A 21,777-nucleotide genomic window follows, 5' to 3' on the forward strand; every position below is an offset into this window, starting at 1 on the left:
TTTGTGATGATATATCTTTTAAAAATGCATGTACATTTCTATTGTTTTTCTTTTCGTTCTGAATCCAAAAATTTTTTGGGGGTAGGGATATTTATGTCAGTCGTAAACTTTGAAAATACATGCGTTTGTTGGCTGTTATTATAATACGCAAATATTAAATGATGATTATTAACTAGTTCAAAAATTGACAAAAAATATCATTTCGTCACTCTCAGATTTGCTCAATTTCATATTTTCTCCACCAATTTATTTTAGTCTGTTGTTTTACAAATTATTGACCAATCAAAGGTGTTAAAAAAATCTCGCTCTCTTTGACGACGCAACGTTAATAGCTCTTGAAGAATTTCCTGAAAAGTGACAAATTTGGAGATTCTGCCCAGCACCAGCCATTTAAAGCCCTAAAAGGCCTCACCGCCTTTAGAAGAAGCACAAAATAATATGAGCTCATCATCCAGGGAGTGAATCTTCTCCGCGTGCGTGGATGAAGCCACATTACAGGCATCTTCGAAGCCATGCCAGCAATATCGTAGTCTGCAACCTTGTTCCCAGTCACACCGAATCATTAAAACTGACAGTGGCCCCCCCTGGGCAAGAATATCTCACCGAAGAGCAAGCTTTTTTTTTTGACGTGCCTGAACAAAGGGAATCTCCTGCCCCCCCCCCCCTCTGTTTTCTTGCCTAAATCCAACCAAGCGTCTCCAACACGCCTGTTTCCAAGTCACCCCACCAGAGACACCGCCTACCTGCCAATTGTGCTTATTAGCCTCCGAGTCATGCCTCGAGGGAAAATAAAAATAATAAACACTCCACCTGAGCGCCTCTATGCACTTTCAGACGTCAAAAAAGTCAAAAGTGAAAGTCCAACTTATGTTCTCAATTAAAAGTGACTGACGGTGTGTTTGGATAATCACTCCGAGCCCGAAATCACCGGTGTGAAGTGTTGGGTGATGCGCAGCTGACCTTGTTGGAGCATGAAGAAGCGAGGAGGTTCACTTCCCAGCTTGTCGCCACCCTGTTGCGTCTCGTCCCTCACCCGCGGATCCTCCTCATCTTCCTCCCGGGCCAACTTGACGAGCTGCTCATGAGGGAAAGGCGGCCGGATGAGGAAGCGAATGCACTCTTCACGCCCCCGACTTTCCTCCTCGGCGGCGGTGTCTCCCTCATCTGTCGGAGCGCGGCGGCAGCTGAGTTAAGAGAGAGCGAAAGACAGAGTGAGATGAAACAACACACGAGAGAGAGAGAGAGAGCGCGAGGGAGGGTGGGGAAAAGAGAGAGGGAGGGAGGGAGGGGTTGGTGTGGATTCTCCATAGTGCTTGTTTATCTGGCTGTATGTCTCCTCTCCTTCAATCGTCATTCCTCCCGAGGGCCACACACTTCCTGTTAGCGCTGGGCTCAACTTACCTTCTGAGTGAAATCCATTTTGTGCACTTTGATTTTTTTCACCCCAAGACCCCACCCCCACCCCCCGTCAAGTTTTCATGCTAGTTCACAATGTTTTATTCGAAGAGGTCGACGATTAGACTTGGCTGGTGAATCAATTCCCTGAGAATGATCTTTTTTGTCTGTTCCATCAATAGAACAAAACTGACATTTTGTGACATTTAATTGCCCGTGCTTTTGGCGATCGCGCGATAATGCCTTTCTGCGACGTGACGAGGAAGCCATCCGGGTTTAAGTGTCTCTCAAGAGATCCGAGACCGATTGAATCAATAGACATGAGGGGCGCTGGATCGATTAAGGTCTCGCGCATCAGATTAAAAGTTATCCTGTACTCAGGTGAACTGCTCAGGTGGGAACGGTTGATTGGAGGAGAGGAGCAGGAGGAAGAAGCCAACGGAAAAACACTGATGAGAGGAGCACACGGGAAAAACACTGTGACAAAACGACGACTGTGGAAGTTAAATTCTACTAAAAGGTGTCAACGGCTCCTTTTACCGAAGCGGGAACAAAGAGAACCTGCCTGAGAGATCTTGCTGGCGAAAAGCAACAGCAGGCTCTCTTTGCTTGCGCAACATTGGCGCGAGGTTCTTTCTGAAACATTAAACATGTTCCGCCGAGTACATTCCTCCACATGACATCTTTTGTGACGCTCTTCATCTAATCAACATTCAGCGTGAGGGAGACACTTCGCTAGCGCTTTTATTTCAACCATGTCAAAAAAAATAAGTGATTAGCGAGATCAGAACATGACGAAATTTAGACTGCAATAACAAACATGGATGCCGAAGCCACACACTTCCTTACATTACTTATGAAATATTGAGTGGAAGGGGAAATGTACTTGGGAAATGAGGTCATGATGGATGAATGCGAGCAGGGAGGCTGTGTGGATTGCTCACTTAAGATCCGACAGACACACACACACACACACACACGTGATATGCATGTCACAATGTAGCAGTCATTGTTTTGGGGTAACAATGTGAGTAAGGTTATAGAAGAGCAAGACCGGCATCCATGCTTGAATTGTTTTCCATGGCATGAATTATACAAAAGGGCCGTGCGCATGTTCATCAACTCTTATTATCGACACCGCCTGCACATTCCAGGAAAGCGAGCTCTCGTTATTTTTATATTTTTCTTTGGACGAGGAATGGCTTATATAGTCGGCCATTTTACCCGCAGGCTATTTGATACAGATGTGACTTTCACTTTTTAAAATATAAACACACTCCAGGCTAAGTTTGGTATTAAATGGTAGCCGTTCTGGGAAATGTCTGTTATGATTATTTCGTTTCCTCCACGGCCACGACGGAAGTGATGCTTTTCAAATGTGCGGCTTCGTCCCGTGACGATCGAGCCGGTGAGTGTTGTCGCCAAATCATTTCTCAGGGGCCCCGGCTTAAAGATGGAGGTCAAAGGAGGCCCGGCGAAGCGTGCAAATCCGTGCTGAGTAATTGCGCGTCCTTTTTTTTTTGGAAGGATGCTGCTTATGTGCATTTGGACCCTTCTGGCCGGTGGGGACAATCATCTTGCATTTGGATATTGAGGCGCACTTCTTACCTCCACCAAGTGGTTCTATTGATATTTTCGGAGTGGGGTGACAGCGAGCAGGATTGCATAAAAAAACAATTTCCTTTATACTTAGGAAAGGGCAGAAGAAAACAAAGCAGTGGCATAGATCCAGAAAAAGTGCAGATTCCAAGTAGAAGAAGGAAACTTGTTACTAGGCAGGATTTGTCGTGCAGTCAATTGTGCCCAATTTGCTTATGTGAATAAAATGCCACATTAAAGTTGTAACTGGAAAAAAAAAAAAAAAAAAAAAGAAACATGAATCCTGGGTAAAATTTTTGCTCGGAAGTAAAAAAATAAATAAATTAAATTAAATAAAAATTAAAACGCTCAAATTTGGTCACCACTGTACTAAAACATTTTTTTTTACTAGCTCTAATGACACTTAAAAGCATTTTGATCTCAAAATTATACTGATGTTATTTTATCTTGGCCAATTAATTCTCATACCGCAGGACCTGACCTGTCTGATAGCACAATGGCAGCCGTCAAGAGTTTGGACGGCCCGACGCTGGGAACGACAAGCAATTTTGTTGCGATGCCACGACCAATTTGTCAATCACACAGCGAGCAATAACGCTGTCAGTCAAACACCAGGCTTGGAAAATTACATCTACCCAACAATGATTTCATCTAATGGTACAACTTTCAGTCACATTCCGCAACACTGCAGCTTAATTAGCTTGTCCGCCTCTCATTTTCCCGAGAAGCATGCGGCGTGCTCTGCAGCTTTGTTTGCCTTTCAAATGGGGAATTTAGATTTCCGCGCCGCTATTTTCCAGCTAGCTGAGCGCTTTATGATCGAGTCTTGTGATTGCTGATGGTAAGTGGCGCCCCACGTGATTTGAAACAAGCAACAGGAACTTTTGAGGCAATTACAAGCTCATCAGAGAAGTCCCTGGGGAAAGCCGCACAACAAACGCTTGGCTAAGTCAGGGACAACTTCCTAATAAGCTTCAGAGGAACAAGGGTCGATCGGCTGAGAGGAATCGATTTAAAACATCGGGCCAAAACGGAACAACACTATTGTTTCATACCTTGACTGGTCCCTTGAGATACGAGTTCAGTTTCAGCTATGACCACACTTGTAACTCAAAAACGGAATTAATGAATTAAATTAAAAAATATATATATTTGTCTACATGTGTTGCTCAATCTGTTGACGGCGAGTGGCAATAAACAGCTGGACGTTTCTTTGGGAAAAATTCAAATTGCTGCTTGCTATGAAATGAATCGAGTTATTTTTGCATTTAATTCAAGCTAAAAATGATCCTGAGTGATTTGATAGTGTGACACAGACGTGTTCACCATGACACTGTACGGCCATTTCAATCCATTTTTTATCCCTCAAAATGGATACAATAAAATGTCAAATAGCGGAGGGTGGCTCCATCAAATATTCAAAAGCCGCCAATAGTTTTTGTGCTTTATTCATCCCTGTTGCCGTGTAAACAACAAAGGCTGCGCAACGAAGTCACCCGTCAAGCTTCTTTTCACTGTGAAGGCTGCACAAAGGCGTCGTTGTCAGTCACGCCTGTTTTGAAAGGTGAAGGCCTGCGTGAATTTTTGGGGCGGCGGGATGATTTTGCCATAACAACAAACTACACCATCGGCAAAATTCTTTTTAGCCTCAGACGGATTTGAGTTGACTTTCTACTTGCAGTTTGAAATCCTTCTTTTTTTGTGTCGCTATCCATAGTGATTAACTAATACTTAGAGTGTACAAAAGTGATAGACTGAATCTCGAACATTCTTTCAACTTCTATTATTCCCCATAAGAGCGACATCTTAAAACCCCAAACGGTCGAGCGGTTTATAATTCAGAATCCGCTATGAATGAGATCTTATCTTTAAAACTGAAAGTCACAGATGGTATTTATATGCAACAAAGATATCTGCTGCTGCTGTGATTAAACTGAATGTCAAAGTGAACACTCCAGTCGCCTCTAAGTTAAATGGAGCAGCAACGATGGAATTCAATTCAGTGACACAAACATTAACCTCGGCAGAAGCCGTCCAGGAAGCTTCTTGCGATCGCCAAGACGTTTTAGCTCTGGCAGAGAACTATTTATATTATGTTTGATAGGCTTTTAAGGCCGCATGTATCCAGAGCCGTCGCGTGTAATAGCTCATCGTTGCTGTGGGGAGCAAATCTTTCAAACGTCCTCTGTAACTACAACAGCGCCACCGTGCCAGCAGAGGATTGATGACTTGCAGAAACTTGTAAAAAAAACTTCTGAGCCATCCTGAACTCTGCATTGAGACTTTTGAAGGAGGCACGACAGAGATATTCCTTTCCTATCTAATCTGTTTCAATCACGTGGCTTCCGTTCGACCTTGGAAGTTCCACCGGATTTTTCTTGGTGTCATCATAATCTGTCATTCCATCAGTCGTAACGTGGCTCAGCGCTAGAGGAAGTCCGTGTGTCGGAAAAGGTCCATAATTCAAAACTGCTGATTGATGCGACCTTCCGTGTCTTGCAGGCGCCATTTCAAGGTGTCGTGCGTTGAGAAGCTGTAAACATACGTAGAGCTGAGCTGGATGAGTCGCAAATGAGGGATGAAAGTGTATTAATATTCTGAGTGGCCAGTGCGTCAACGTCGGGTCAGCTCAATGTCATCGGTAGCCTGATTGGGGTCAAACGCAATTTGCGGAGTGGCTCAGATGAGGTCATGTAAGCGGACCTCGGATGAGGGAAATACAAGATCAGAATTATGCTTCGAGTTGTCTTTTATGTGTCAAAAAATATCCACATTGCTTAACTCATTCACTGCTAACCAAGTTAATAGCTTTTTATTTATTTTTTTAAGAGAATAGTGGTGAATCATTTCCAATTTAGTGACAGCATATCAATTAGGGACTCGTTATGAAAATAGGCTATATTTTTCAGTCCGAACAAAGTTTACAATTATTTACTGCTTCTAAAATCTGCTTATAAAGCGAGCCAATCACCCCAATAGATGGCGAGAGGACAAGCTTCGTTAAGCAATTTTGGGGATTCTAATTATACTTTAAATTACATTATCATAAATCAATAAAAGGTCATTCGGATGCTGACTACAAATGAGTACAAATATTAGCTGGATTTAAACTCTGTAATGAGGAGTTATTATGACAGTATCAAAATGCAAATAAAGTCACGTCTCTTATTTTCATGCATTCCAAAACGTTCAAAAAAAATAAGAAACAGCATGAATCAAATGTGATTCAATCCAGAACATTATTGAGCACAAAATACCTCCTCCGTTGTCCTCTCGCTGGCCTCAGTCTGAACGGAGCGCGGTAGTAAAAAGAAGCAGGCTCCTCTCATATATAAACTTTGGCTGTTCTGCTCCTTCCAGTGTTTGGCTGCACAAGACAAACAAGTGAAATCATCCAAGACTGAATCATCATCTCCGAGATCATGCCGGAGTACCAGAATATAAATTTTAATTGCTCAGGCGAAGCGAAGAGAGCTGAGTTACTGCGAAGAACTAGCGGGGCAATAAATACGACACCGCTGAGCACGTAAAGCCATGGAGCGTTTTTTTTTTTTTTTACCGTTCAGGAATCATTCGGCGAAAGAACCCGGTGTCCTTGAGATCACGGCCACGTAATTTACCGACAAATGCCAATCCTCCTTTCCGTATTTTCATCGCCGACAATCAGACGGACGTGTCGGAGATCACAGGTCGTCGCCAGGATCCGATTGTCGGCCGACAACAATGAAGCCCAAAGTTAAATGCGATCGGGTTGTTTAAATAACTAATCACAGCCAACAAGCATAAACACGCTTTCAGGCACACCGACATTTGGTCTCGAGTGCACATTTTTTGAATTAAAATTTACTTGACGAGAACGGTTGCTTTTGTCTGTCAGTTCCGAAAGCCAGATCAAGGTCCGCGTTCGGTCTTTGACCATGGTCAAGTTCTATTTGATTACTTGGCCATCAAAGTACTCTAATATGACAGTGACACTGCGGACATGCTCAAGGATGCAAAGCAAAGGCCGCAAGCAAAAAAAAAAAAAAAAAACTTTTGAAAATAGCATGTAACATTTCAGACTTTTTATGTACCTACGCAGTTCTGATTTGACTTGACAAGAGATTCGAGGGCACGTTGATTGGTGACGACAGATGACAGTTGAGCGGTTTGGCGTCCATCTTAAGCTTGCCGGGTCACAAATAACCATGTGGAAATAAATACTATGTTCAGCTGTGCCTTGGTTTTCATGTATTTGCTGTATTTATTTATACCAATGGGTGTGGCAGTTTTTTTTTTTTAGATGCTACGAGGCATCAAAAGGAATATTTTTCTAGAAAAGACTCGAGTGGAATGAAGTTCTCGCAGGTGCGCTTCATGCCGGCGGGCGTGGGCAGAGGGGTCACTCATTATGCTTCGCTTCCTTTACTCCTCTGACATCATCATCTATCAAACACGCTTGTGTGTTGACAGCTGGAGTGTCGCTCAAATGAGATATTTTCACTTTGACGGGCAGATTCGCTCACCAAAATGTTAAAAATCAAACTTTGGAAATGCTCAACTTTGTCTGTCATACGTGCAAATGCTTTCAGCTTCCCTGGTGGTCTAGTGGTTAGGATTCGGCGCTCTCACCGCCGCGGCCCGGGTTCGATTCCCGGTCAGGGAAAGTAACTTTTTTTTCGTTTTATCCACGATCTTCCAAGAACTGAGTCCAGCAAGCAGACATGAATGAAGAGAGGCCTCGTTCGAACGTACTTTACGGCGACAGGAGACTAACAGTGGCGGACAACTGCCAATCTGGATTGCGTTTGAGATGCGTGGGTGTGCAAGTCCAATCTAATCCTGGAGCTGGATGAGTTCGCTCTGCAGACGTTGAAAGGAGACGTCGGCAAATAGCAAAGCTTCAAATTTGGGAGGAAGGGTTATGAATCATAGCTGAGGTGCACACCTGAGCCAGCGTTTTGATAACAAGGGAAGTGAGAGAGATGACAAGACAAACTTGTGACTCATTGGGAAGTCCAGCTGACAACTTTGGCTCAGTTACTACATCGAATTTTATATTTGAGGACAAACTCAAACATTGTTTCATATAACGGAACCATCAAGGATTGATATTAGCAATTCAAATGAAAGTAGTAAAAAGTTCTCCGCCAAAACAAACCGTACCTCAGCTCCAAGTGTCGGCCTCCGAGGGGGGTCACGCTCCGTTAACAGTTACGAGACCGTAAAGACGGGCCTGCGGTTCTGTTCCCCTGAAACACATGTGACAGTTGTTAATATTGCAGTCAAGCAGGATGACTCAAGAAAATACCTTCCATTGTGTCCGTAGAATCACAGCGTATTCACACCATAACAATGGCTCGGCGCCTCGTTTCTTCCGGCTGTCAGGAAAAAAAAACAAAAAAACGCTGCGTTTCCATGGCGACCACGCGGCTATTAAGCCGGCTATCCAAACAGAGATAACGCAGTGCTCGGAGTTGAGAATGACTTCGATCGTCCACATGTCATTCTTGAACCGGGCTAGGGGAAGTTTATTATTACTGACTTAGAATTCAAGCAAATTATTTTTGACGAGGGTGTTGTGTTAATTGCGTTGAGTCAAACATGGCCACCCCGTTTGGCAGCTGCTGTCATCGTGGCGGAACAGCTTGTATTTACGAGGCTGTCTATAAAAAGCTATATGTAAATAAATATTTCACATAGTTTATATATTTGATTCCCTCTGTGGTTATGTTGTTTTGCAAAGCGCACGCCATATGTTAGATGATGTACATGTGAAAAACAACGAGGTCTAAGCAGGCTAACCCTCCTGTGGGCTAATCGGTTACTATGACAACCGGAGAATGGAAAAGGAGTTCCCTTGGTTGAAAAGGTTTTCCCTGTCTTCTCTCCTCCAGTCTGACACCATCACACAGGAGAATCACACATCGTCACGTCAAATGAATCCACTACGTCCGAAATGGAAGCGACAATGGATAATTATTTTTGTGCCATAATTGAATCGAAAACACAATTCTGATTAAAGTACCTGTTGAGGAGGCGCCATTGTTTTTCCGCATTTAATTTGCGTCATGATGAGCTGCTTGATTTTTCCGATAGCTCTGTTGGAACCTCGCGATTCTCCATATCCTGCTTTTCAACAAAACTTTATACGATAATTTAATCGGCTGCCAACAAAACACTCAATATTAGCTCATCTTCTGCCAATTTGGCTGGATGGAAAACGACTAAACTAATCATGCACAACAGGGGAACGAGAAATATTTGATCACTTGAGGTGACGGTAGACAAAAAAGCTGACCTGTATCTCAAGATCCTCATTTGAGCATGGAAGAAAAAACACCACAAAAAAAAATCTATGAGTAAATAATAAATAAAAAAAAAAGGGACAGTTAATGAGGGATTATACGTCATCGGTGACATTTGCCGAGCACTTTTATCGAGCAATACTCATTATCTGGAGAATTATTCCCCCTTTTAGCACCTAATCAGCCCGCTGTGGATTAGCTTCGGTTCATGCAAAATGTATTTTGCGCTTCAGACACTCTGGAGGGATGCCACGAAATACAATTCATGGCGGTCATGTAAATAAATGCTTGCGTCATACAAATTATTTCCATCATTATACATTCTTCAATACCTTGACTCCGAATCTTTTCTTTTTTTTTTACGTTGCTCTCCCTATTTGGTATTCTGTCTGTCTCGTTTTGCCTGCCAAGTTGCTGCGAGGCTGACCTTTAACTGGTGAGAGAATTAAGTTATCCACTAGGCATATTTAAATGTTCGGCACATATTTAATATCCTTATTGTTATGCGTGTGAGAAAGGAATAGGAACTATCTTGTGACAACAAGCCTTCGAGAGTAAAACAAGACCATTTAGGAACGCTCATAATCTTTTTATCCAGATTATGGAGATGGAATAGAGAAAATTGTTTCATTATAACATTGTATGTAATATTGCGACAATAATTTGGGTTTTTAATTTAAAGCATTTTTGTTCTAATCCACAAGTGATGATGTCAATCTGGACTTTCGTTTTGAATCTGAAGAAGGTGATGAGGAAATCTTAGATGGCTAAAGACTGGCGTGCTAAAGGCTAAGGTTAGCATTATAGCTAAGTCTTATTTATGGGTTACGGTTCAGGTTATATTGGTTGGGGATTATTAGGTTTAAGGTTTGTGGTCTTGGCTTGGGTATTTCCAGTCCTCCATCATCTGATCAGGGCACACCTGCCACCAAAGTTCTTCACACACTAGTTGAGGAAAGAACACGGGGGAGCAAGCAAGGCGGGATGTGGGACCAGATGGCCGGCATTGAGCAGACCAACTGTGCAGTGATGCACATTTTCAACCAAAGCCTCAGGGTGACGGCGGGTTGCACAGCTGTGAAAGCCATCCAGCCAAGTTCCAGAGTCTGGTCAAAAATCCTAAGGCTCTAAAAAAAAAAAAGCCTTAGTTTTGACCTCATATGGATTCCAACTTAGCACTGAGTTGCATATTAACTAACAGGTAAGATATGAGTCTCTGTGGCGCAATCGGTTAGCGCGTTCGGCTGTTAACCGAAAGGTTGGTGGTTCGAGCCCACCCAGGGACGCTGAGGTCATTTTGCCAGGAAAATACCAAAGTGATCCCCACCAAAGCTTCAAACAGGATAAAGATCAAATCCAACAAATATATGGTGAGGAAAAATAAGCACAAGATTTAGCCTGACGGTTTAGCTATGATTTTTAGCCTCTGCGAACTATTTCAGGAAAGCTCAGCGTCTCTTCAAGGTGTCCCTTCAACATCTTGCGCTGAGTCAGCGGACGGTCAGATGCCCTCAACGGGTGAAGCTTTTTGACCGTGGTTATCCTTGACATTTACACTGAAAGTGAAATGTCAGGCGCTGGTATTTTGGAATCTCTTGGAGTTGAAATTGAAAGGGTCACTGAGTGTTTCATCTAGAGGGAAATGAAAACCACGGAGAGAATACGCCTTCGCACAACAACGTTGACGAGGAGCGACAGGTGTTCTCATCCGAAAATCAATAGCTAAGAAGAAATTGAAGATGCACATGAGAGCGAACGTCCTGGGTTTGATTGAAAGGTTTGTACTTTGAACTGATCAATTTGTGAGTCAATCCCATTTTGTCTGCTTTGATTGGATTCTAGAGGGACTGAAAGGATTTGAGGCAAAAAAAAAAAAGGGGGGGATGTTTTATTTTAGTGGACTTGCTGGTTACAAGGCGGGGAAGAAAAGCAAGTAACCCCCCAGCTGAGCCGTGACACTTTTAGCACATTGAGTCAATGAAATGTTCACAGCGACTACAAAGACACAGGGGAAACGTGTCAGCGGGTAGAGTAGATTGAACTTTGACCTCAAACTAGCATTTGTCAAAAGGCTACAGCACACACAAGCGAATTGGCGAGAGTGCTTGAAAGTCTGCTTGCCTGGAATGTGCTTAAGCCCCGCCCCCCTGCTTAAACACAAGAGCACAAGATCCTGTCAGGCGCTGCAACATGTCTCTGTGGCGCAATCGGTTAGCGCGTTCGGCTGTTAACCGAAAGGTTGGTGGTTCGAGCCCACCCAGGGACGTAAGATTTTTACTGTTTGTCTCTGTCAGATTTTTGCTAAACCCTATTCAACCTAAATTAAGATTTGGAAATAGTCTAAATGTATCAACGAAATTCTGGATACTTAGTGGCTTTGGCTAACACAATTTAAAACAAATAATTGCAAAACCATAACGTAAACATCCAGCTGCCCAAATGAAGTACAAATTGTTCGTATATAAGATTTGAATTTAAACGGAGTCATCTAACTGCTTATCTGTGTGCTCCATCTTCTGATGAAGTCTGATGCGGGCTGTCATTTCCTGCAGCCACGCAATCGTATCACACTGTCTGGCAAGGTTAACACTCAGCGGGCCTATTCAAGCATGACTTGCTTTACTCGGGAACATGCTGCATGCTCTTGTCTCTTCATCACATGCCAGGTTCTTTGCACATGATCATGTTCTAGTAGTATAATTATCGCTGTCCAACACCTCGGCGGTTTCTTAGCAACTGCTTTCCGCACATTTCCTGTTAGCAAAACAGATTTTTTTTTCCCTATCCATTTGAAGCATTGCTCAGGAGATTTATGAACTCTTGACATGGCGATTGTCCTTCATTCAAATCTACACACTTGCACTAAACGGCAGCGAATGAATTGAGAAACGACGAGGACTTCATCTAACCTTCGGAGCTAGCCGAACCGCCACGGGACAAAAGAGTCGGAAAGTAGACGAACGCCGCCAGCGAGGGGTCTATGGATTCGGTCATGTCTTAAGTCAACGAGCCTGCGGCTTAGATGGCTTTGTGCATGAGCGCTAAAGCAAACAGGAGGGAGAGGTCAGCAAACGGCTGAGCTTCCAGATTCTCAGGAGCTACTATATCTGTGATGACAGACAAAAACAAAAAAACACAATGTTCATGTCATTTTGAGGATCAATAGCAAGAGACATTTAGGAGCTAATACAGGCAAGCTTTGAAGCTACAAGTGGAGGAACCTGCAATTTGTAGATTGGACTTAAAATATCTTTCACCATTCCTGCAAAATTGTCTAACCGTAGAGGTACAAATGAAAAGAGGATTCCATGTAGGCCAATTATAAATGATATCTCGGGGGATCAACGGATGCTGTTGTATGGCCAGATGGTGTTGTTATTTCACACGATTGTGGACCACCACGTTCATGTGAGGTTTTAACCACACACGCTGCCACTGTGAACATAATCATACATCATAGATCGTCGCCTCCTCAAGTGGACGTTTTGGACAGATATCCGATAGGCTTACGGCTGCCCGCTGAGTCTTCCATTGACATTTAGAAAGCGGTCTAAAATATCTACTTTCTGTTTAAGCCCAAATCCTTTGTGTGGAATATGTACGGCAACTGTTATTGACTGGCCCCGTAATTCAAGTTAATGACACAAATGATGTGCGCAATTTTCAGCGCAGACGGGTTCCAATTTCTCTGAGAAATAAAAGCAGGATAATTGCGTCATGACCTTTCCGAGCACGGCGGCTCAATTTGTTTACAGCAACGCGGGAAGGAGTATTTGTAAAGGCGCAAAGTGCTTCACTGTTGGGACTGAGTTTCTGCCATTTTTCACCATCGTCATCATCGTGACGAGCTCCCTGATGTCTGCCGCTTGAACATCAATAAGATGGGAAATTACAAGCAAACAACAGAAGCTGGTGGGTCAGTCCGAGTCAGTCTCATCGTGTTAATTGCTGGGAAAGGCTACACCAATTTTATTTCAGGTCAATAGCAAAAAACATAACTTAATTACATTTAATACTTGAGAGGTACATATCGAATATGTTTAGCGTTAAATGTTCAATCGATTAGTCATATTTTCATTATGAACGTGAGGTGCAGGTATTATTGTTGTCCACATGGGGTCGCCGTTCTCACATTCCACACAATAATATGAGTGTATCTGTGGTTTTACTGTAGAGGGGCTGGCCTGGTGAGTGACGTGGGAGTCGCTAAACAGCTAGCTGTTAACTGGCTAACCGCTAGCCAGTCCGTGCGTTAACTTTCATAGCTGTTGTGGCATTTGTAGCTTGTGTATGAATAAGTTTATTACATGATTATTTTGTTAGCATTTGTTCAATAGAGCGATTCAAATTACAGCTGTGTCTATCCTCGACCATTTGTGCGGTATTACAATACTAACTAGCAATGGTAGGCTACGTTTAATCAGCAAACAGCTAACTTCAGTTATTCGAATAAATGTTTCCGCACTTCAGTATTGCACCTCTACAAAAAAAAACAACGTACATCATATTTAAGGTTAATACTTGCACTACTTTCCCAATCATTCAAAAACGAAAAATTGTAGCAACCATTCACTGAGTTTTTCAGTGTTATAAAACTACTGAAGATAACAATGTGGGTCAGCAATGGCATTTATTTTTAGACGTAGCACAGGCTGTTTGGATGCACTCTAACTTGATAACATTGATAACAAGTGACAAAAAACAGATGAGACACAGGGGTCATGACACAATGGAATCAGAGGTATAGCACATTGTGTGTGTGGGGGGGCAGGAGGGAGTGTGTCCCTCCTGACATGGCACCCTCAAAAATAATGTGCATCGTTACAATTTCACAGCTGAGCCCTGTTGCGGTTCTGTCGAGCAGTAGAAATGGAGCCCTTTCCAAATAAACGCACGCCTCCCCGAGTCGGGCATTCCGCCGACTTACCACATCAAAGTTTGTTTACGCATCATGGAGGCTGCTACTGTAATTCGCATGTAAATTTTATCTTCATACGATGATTTGCCGTGTTGTAAAATCCGCTTTATATAGAGGCGCTCGTGAATGCAATTTTACGACTTTTAAATCCAATCCATCCTGAGAGTATTCAAGTAGGAAATGGAGGGGACAGTCCCATTCATACATAAGCTCATTGGGTGCTCTATATTTTATGGGGGTGGGGGTAGCAAATAAAATAAAATAAAAACTTCCTGTGAGGGATATTTAAAATGTATCAGAACATACGAGTCAAGACTCTGGTGGCTTATGACCCGAACACCAAAGCCGATTGACAAGAAAGGCCATTTTCCTCAAAGTACTTGGAGACGATGGTAGAGAGAGTGAGTAGATACACTGGTTTCCATGGCAATCGTGCGCACGGTCACATGGTTACCTAGGAACTAATCCTGTGGCGCGGTTCAATGTGTTCATGTTTGGCAAAGCTCTCCTTTAAGGCCAACAAAGCCACATGTTGCCATTTAATTTCCAACAATTGAACTACAATCTCAGTTAATATGACCTAATTTACATTTTGCACTTGTCGGCTCACGAGGTAAATCAATGGCAATATGAGACTCGGTACAAATGTTCCTGATGCACTTCAAAGGACGAGTGGCATAGTCGTCAGGTGTGGGAAGAAGTTAAGCAAGACTGCCCTCTACCGGTCAATCACGGTTTTACACGCTATGCACCAATGAGGGAATGACCAGACTAAGTTTTTTGCTTTTCATAGCAGACTACGAGAACTATTTAGTGTTTATGATTAATATTCAAATACTTTTGATATTACAATAATGCATGTTAATTTCACACTATTATTAGTCTCCGCAGAGACTGTCAAAAATTGCCATAGCCGACTATATTGCAAGTCGTCAAGGCGAGGTATTGGGTAAAGTTTTTAACTAGCAATAATCACGCCTCGGATAAACCTCATAGGCTATGATATTGCCACTGCGCAAAGACAACAAACCTGGATTTCACACAATCGAGTCATGAAACAGCCTACGATCCACATTGACGGTCCCAAGATGAACAGTTTCATAAATTTCACTTTCTTTCAATTCTCTATACATGTGTCCATAGTACATCTCATTTGACTAGATCAAATTCCAGTGCTTTAAAGTGTCAAGGTACATGGTTTTAAAAAAAAGTAGTAAAAGTAAAAATCAAGTCAGCAAATTTTGGGGGAGCAAACATCTAATTTACTTTTTTAACAATACATACTGATAACTTGCCTCTTACATTGCGATGACCTCTGTCTAAATTCACGAAAATAAACTTCAACCTTAGAGTTCTTCTTCATTACGAGGTATGTTTAATTGTTTTTGACAATAAAAATAGTCTCCATAGAGACTGTCAAAAATTGCCATAGCCGACTATATTTCAAGTCGTCAAGGCGGGGTATTGGGTAAAGATTTCAACTAGCAATAATCGCGCCTCGGATAAACCTCATGGGCTACGATACTGCCACTGCGCAAAGCTAATGAACAGTTTATCCGGACAACCAGGTCACCAACCCGCATACGTTCCACAGTGACGGTCTGCATATGTACACAATAACAGAAAACGACCAAATTTTGGGGGAGCAAACATCCTGCTTTCTTTGTTGTGCCGTGAATGTCAATGTTATAAATTAGTTCCAAAGTCATTTAGTTTTTTAACAATAGATACTGATAACTTGCCTCTTGCATTGCTTTGGCCTCTGTCAAAATTCTCAATAACTATGATCTTATCTAATGTTGTTTCTCATTCCCAGGATAGTTCATTTGTTTTAAACAGTGAAAGTAGTCTCCGTAGAGACCGTCAAAAATTGCCATAGCCGACTATATTTCAAGTCGTCAAGGCGGGGTATTGGGTAAAGTTTTCAACTAGCAATAATCGCGCCTCGGATAAACCTCATAGGCTACAATACTGCCACTGCGCAAAGCTAACAAACAGCTCATCCGGACAATCAGGTCACCAACCCGCATACGTTCCACAGTGACGGTCTGCATATGTACACAATAACAGAAAACGACCAAATTTTGGGGGAGCAAACATCTTGCTTTCTTTGTTGTGCTGTGAATGTCAATGTTATGAATTGGTTCCAAAGTTATTTAGTTTTTAAACAACAGATACTGATAAATTGCCTCTTGCATTGCTTTGGCCTCTGTCCAAATTCTCAAATAGTAACTACAATCTTATCTGATGTTCTCTCTCATTCCCAGAATAATACATTTACTTTAAACAGTGAAAGTAGTCTCCGTAGAGACCATCAAAAATTGCCATAGCCGACTATATTTCAAGTCGTCAAGGCTGGGTATTGGGTAAAGTTTTCAACTAGCAATAATCGCGCCTCGGATAGACCTCATAGGCTACGATATTGCCACTGCGCAAGGCTAATGAACAGTTTATCCGGACAATCAGGTCACCAAACCGCATACGGTCCACAGTGACGGTCTGCATATGTACACAATAACAGAAAACGACCAAATTTTGGGGGAGCAAACATCTTGCTTTCTTTGTTGTGCTGTGAATGTCAATGTTATGAATTGGTTCCAAAGTTATTTAGTTTTTAAACAACAGATACTGATAAATTGCCTCTTGCATTGCTTTGGCCTCTGTCCAAATTCTCAAATAGTAACTACGATCTTATCTGACGTTCTTTCTCATTCTCAGGATAATTCATTTGATTTAAACAGTGAAAGTAGTCTCCGTAGAGACTGTCAAAAATTGCCATAGCCGACTATATTTCAAGTCGTCAAGGCGGGGTATTGGGTAAAGTTTTCAACTAGCAATAATCGCGCCTCGGATAGACCTCATAGGCTACGATACTGCCACTGCGCAAAGCTGATGTTTGTATGTTCTGGACAATCATGTCACCAAACTGCATACGGTCCACAGTGACGGTCTGCATATGTACATAATAACTGAAAACAACCTCCACAAATTCCACATTATCAAAATTCGACAGGCACACAATTACATTTTGGTAATACGCCCTAAACACGTTGATGTTCTATATCTTGTGAATATTAAGTAGTACTGCGACGCAATGCATTATGGGCTTTTGATTCATCCACAAAACGCGGGGTCGTGCATTTTACCTGTTTCAATGGAAACTCCAACGCTGACAATGAAACATCTGCTCAAATTTGTACCAAATACTTGAGCACTATATGCAAACACGTATTACAAATGCAATGCAATGTGGGATTTAATTAAAGTTTACGTGAGTGACGCTGCACGAACGTGGGATGACGTCATCTTCCCACGTCGTCGCCCATGTACAACGCTCTTTTGAATTAAATAGCGAAATCGCGAGAATTTCTTGGATTTCAATGACATTTTTCACAAAGGTATTAGTCTCCGTAGAGACCGTCAAAAATTGCCATAGCCGACTATATTTCAAGTCGTCAAGGCGGGGTATTGGGTAAAGTTTTCAACTAGCAATAATCGCGCCTCGGATAAACCTCATAGGCTACGATACTGCCACTGCGCAAAGCTAACGTCAAAATGGAAGCGTGTGGGGTGTCATTACCCAGCCTACGTGTCATAGTAATGGTCTTCACAACTGATGATCGGACTATATAGTTTATACGCCAACCAAAACGTCATTTTATTCGACTGACTGCGACATGCATGCGGTATTTGTTTCCGATATATTTCAGAAAACGTTTAAATACAAACAAAAATCTTTGAGTTGCAATGCATTCTGGGATTTCCTTGTTTAGCTTGGCTGTGACACACACGTTAAAAAATATGTGGCGGAAGCTTGACACTGCCTCAGCTCAATTTAATAATAAAAATTAACTACTTGAAATTCATCGCAAAGTTTTGTTTTCTTTTAACACCAGTTATGCGAAAAAAGCCACGCTTGGTGAGATCCACACTTCCACTTCACCCGAAAATTACATGTACGCATGCGCGTCCCTTCTGTCTAATTCAAATATTTTGTTTGAAATCACTTAAATAGCTTGTATGTATAATAGCTATCACGTAACAATGCATTATGTGGCTAACACAAGTACTAAAACACGGACGTTTATTTACGTTTACGTACACACAACCGTGACAGATGACACCAATGACGCTATGCCCGGAAAGAAACACTAGGTGTCGTCGTTGACTTCAGTAAATCAAACCCAATTTTCCTTCAGAAAAAAACCCATTCGCGACTAATTACGTAAATTTACTGTAAGTTATCAGTAAAACACACACAATATAATCCCCCACACACATACAGACCCCCACACTCACAAAATATTATTTTTTTGACAAAAAGAGTGCGGAATGTTCACTAAATATGAGCCAATATGAGCTGTACGCGCTAGCATGTTAGCGGCCAAACTTTACTTACCGAGCTGCGTAGTCTTTCTCTCGTCGTAGGATAATAATGAAAAAATAAAAATATAAAAATTTCACACGAGAAGAAAATGTCAAAATCCAAGTGTCACATTGTATCTGAAGTAGTTATTGCCTACAGAAGCAAAATTAACAGTATAAACCAAAACTATTAAACTTTAGACGCTGCTCATGCAATAGGAAAGACCGGAAGCCCAAGAACCCGCGAAATATGTGCTACATCCGTTGTAACAAATCGAATTTTATATTATCTAAATAATTTTATATTTTAAAAGTATATGTATTATTATTTCTAAATCGGTTACATCGTGTCAAATAAATGCAAAAAAAAAAAAACTCAAAAAGAAAGTAAACCATCAATCATTACCATTACTGGTGACCGTTGTTTTTTTTATTTTTTATTTTTTTTTTAAACAATTTAAAACTGATTTCGCTCACAGACACATTTTCACAAAAAGGCAAATAACCAAGATTTACTTGGTCGTTTAATTTTACACTTAATATGTGGACAAGCACCCAGACACCCATCAACTAGATTATAGGCTGGTTCATTTTTTAGAGGTCATATATTTTTTTCAATCATACATACTTTACGCATATTGTATCGGTGTCATACCAAGAACTGTAATGGCGGTGTTGGTATTAGAGGCCTTTTCACCTGTTGTGCCGCTTTAGCGGGATGAAGCAGGTGCTCAACAGATAAGATTCGGTGTGCCAGTCTACATTAGACGGAGGATTTGCTGCTGTCAGAATGGCGAGCCAATGAGGCTCATCGGGGTACGCTTGGATCACTTTCTGGGACAGGTAGTTACATAGATAAGGGGATTACACCAAGTAATCTTAAATGAACCCTGTCAGACTTTGTGTTTCATCCTCACATGGAAAACCAGAGTTTCGCAATTTTCTGCATAACGAATACATCGCACCATGATGCGGTTGACAAGACATCTTGAAACTATACTGGCTTATGGTTATTTGACAATGATAACCCACCCCATTAATAAACTGGCCCTGTCAGAAATCTGTGGAACCCCAGTACTTACCTTCAGTGCTTTATTTAATATTCAGTACTTTTTTTAATATTCTAAAATATTTGTCTGAATTATTCTGACCAACCAACCAACCAACCAACCAACCAACCAACCAACCAACCAACCAACCAACCAACCAACCAACCAACCAACCAACCAACCAACAATTTAATTAATCAACAGACGGGTGGACCGACCATCTAACCAAGCACTCATTTTTTTGTGTTATGTAATAATATTACATAACATATAATAGTATTTATACGAAGGCCAATCCGAGTTTGTAGCCTCGACTGAAAGTGTTTCCACTCCTATTCAAGCTTTGAAAGCAAAATTCATGAGCTTACCTATTTGCAAGATGAGCTTTCGACTAATTTGTTTTTGTGGAAATGTAAGCTTGTTAGCAAAATCCGCAGTCTGTGTTACTGATCTAATTTGAAGGCTGCTCTCGAGCACTAATGTTAAAAGTAAAGAGCTTGTCGAGAATGCAAAACCTGTTTGGATTGCTGATCAGTTTTTTGTTTTTTAAAGAAGGAAATAGATGTAATCTGTGCGTGTGGTGGGCACAAGCCAGGCATGATGAGATCTGGGCTACATCACATCAGCCAGCTAAAGGACATTAAATGATAGTGAGAGGCCACCTGGACAATGCAGGCAGGGCTGGAGCGGCCATGATTAGATTGCATTCTAAACAAAGGGGAGCATAACGTTGACATTTTTCTTGTGTGGAGTGACAGCGGCGTCTGATAAGCACAGCCAAGGTACCTCAGTGCTTTACATCAGATCAACATTTAGCTAGCCCAGCCAGACTCTCGCATTGTGACTCCAGTCTCTTCTTGCATTCTGTTCTCACCAACCCCCTCACTGCTGCCATCTTGCTTTTCCCACTTTGTGTTTATTCCTAGTTCGCCACCATAAGCCCGTCTGTCTGCTCTCTGACTAACCTGATGTCTTCTTATCGCACATATTATTTTGCCAGTTTTCTTCTCTGACTAAACTTCCCATATTGTATACCAACATACACTTATGAAAATTATTGACAGTTTGAGTCCCACTTAGTAAAACTCAACAGCCAGTGAAACCAGAACCTGGGTCGCTTTAAATACATTTCCTCGATGTTCCTGCTGAGATATTCTTCACACTTTGCCAGCATCTACCGCCTTGACAAGTTCACTCCATCTGTCACCGTCACATCTTGGATTTGCCACAAGCAAATATATCGCAGAAGCTTCACCTAGAAATAACAGGGCAGTTAGATAATGATTAGACGGCAATGGAGCGAGGTTGAGGAGACAAGCGTGAGAGGCAGTTCACTTTGGAAAAAATAAGCATCCATCCATCCATCCATCCATCCATCCATCCATCCATCCATCCATCCATCCATCCATCCATCCATCCATCCATCCATCCATCCATCCATCCATCCATCCATCCATCCATCCATCCATCCATCCATCCATCCATCCATCCATCCATCCATCCATCCATCCAACGCTTGCCAATCAATGAAATGACACATTCAACCAATTCCATTAAGTATTTGTAAACATTGACCAAACTAGAGCCTTTTATTGATTGAACATTTAATTTTCCTGAAAACAATTTGGATGTGTCTTCCAACCATAATTGATTCACTGAAGGCTAAGCTCATCAGCAAGCTCTGCAAGATCCCGATAATGAACCTGATCATTTGGATAGGAAGTCTTGGAAGAGAGTAAACATTTCAAACATACTTACCCTCAAGTTTAATACCTGAAAAATGCCATCAAATCAACTTTTACGGCATTAATGACAAGGAATTTACAGGCTGTGCCCAGAAGGGGGCAGTATAACGCCATGGCAACCAATCTCCGGGCCGAACCTTGAATCTGACTGGTCCCACTACATCACAGCGGACAACAGAGTTGCTGAGTCATAAATGAGGTCCTGTAGTGTGTGTTGATAGTCAGATGTTTTCTAATTCACTCACCCCGTGACAAATGGCACCGCTTGACACCAGGGGCGTGATAACACATCATCTCAATGTGTGTCACATAAAGGGAAGGCACAGCAGCGATCAATATGTGGTCACATTCACATTTAATAGCCTTTGGTGAACCCAACATCTTTTCTGAAGACACTTCAGAATCAGTTGATGAACAGA

The 21,777-nt window shown here is 41.9% G+C and overlaps 1 protein-coding gene and 9 non-coding genes across 10 annotated transcripts in view; 3 read left to right on the forward strand and 7 right to left on the reverse strand.

Moving 5' to 3' along the window:
- shisal1b (shisa like 1b) overlaps positions 1-18,783 on the reverse strand; it is a 37,257-nt gene extending 18,474 nt beyond the window's left edge. The window contains exons 1-4 of the mRNA XM_049723657.2: positions 18,599-18,783; positions 8,140-8,225; positions 6,252-6,361; positions 961-1,184 (exon numbers count right to left, since the gene is read on the reverse strand). The gene's annotated coding sequence lies outside the window, so the exon portion shown is untranslated. The remainder of the gene's footprint in view (positions 1-960; positions 1,185-6,251; positions 6,362-8,139; positions 8,226-18,598) is intronic.
- On the forward strand, positions 7,568-7,639 carry trnae-cuc (transfer RNA glutamic acid (anticodon CUC)). Its single transcript has one exon. It is a non-coding gene; the product is annotated as a tRNA-Glu (tRNA).
- On the forward strand, positions 10,494-10,567 carry trnan-guu (transfer RNA asparagine (anticodon GUU)). Its single transcript has one exon. It is a non-coding gene; the product is annotated as a tRNA-Asn (tRNA).
- trnan-guu (transfer RNA asparagine (anticodon GUU)) lies at positions 11,474-11,547 on the forward strand. Its single transcript has one exon. It is a non-coding gene; the product is annotated as a tRNA-Asn (tRNA).
- LOC125971398 (U4 spliceosomal RNA) lies at positions 15,082-15,222 on the reverse strand. Its single transcript, XR_007482445.1, has one exon. It is a non-coding gene; the product is annotated as a U4 spliceosomal RNA (small nuclear RNA).
- On the reverse strand, positions 15,601-15,741 carry LOC125971391 (U4 spliceosomal RNA). The gene has a single exon (XR_007482439.1). It is a non-coding gene; the product is annotated as a U4 spliceosomal RNA (small nuclear RNA).
- Positions 16,048-16,188, reverse strand: LOC125971396 (U4 spliceosomal RNA). Its single transcript, XR_007482443.1, has one exon. It is a non-coding gene; the product is annotated as a U4 spliceosomal RNA (small nuclear RNA).
- LOC125971397 (U4 spliceosomal RNA) lies at positions 16,499-16,639 on the reverse strand. Its single transcript, XR_007482444.1, has one exon. It is a non-coding gene; the product is annotated as a U4 spliceosomal RNA (small nuclear RNA).
- On the reverse strand, positions 16,950-17,090 carry LOC125971390 (U4 spliceosomal RNA). Its single transcript, XR_007482438.1, has one exon. It is a non-coding gene; the product is annotated as a U4 spliceosomal RNA (small nuclear RNA).
- LOC125971389 (U4 spliceosomal RNA) lies at positions 17,605-17,745 on the reverse strand. Its single transcript, XR_007482437.1, has one exon. It is a non-coding gene; the product is annotated as a U4 spliceosomal RNA (small nuclear RNA).
- Positions 18,784-21,777: the final 2,994 nt, after the last annotated feature.

The sequence above is a fragment of the Syngnathus scovelli genome, chromosome 6 (assembly GCF_024217435.2).
Source record: "Syngnathus scovelli strain Florida chromosome 6, RoL_Ssco_1.2, whole genome shotgun sequence".
Taxonomy (NCBI): Eukaryota; Metazoa; Chordata; class Actinopteri; order Syngnathiformes; family Syngnathidae; genus Syngnathus; species Syngnathus scovelli.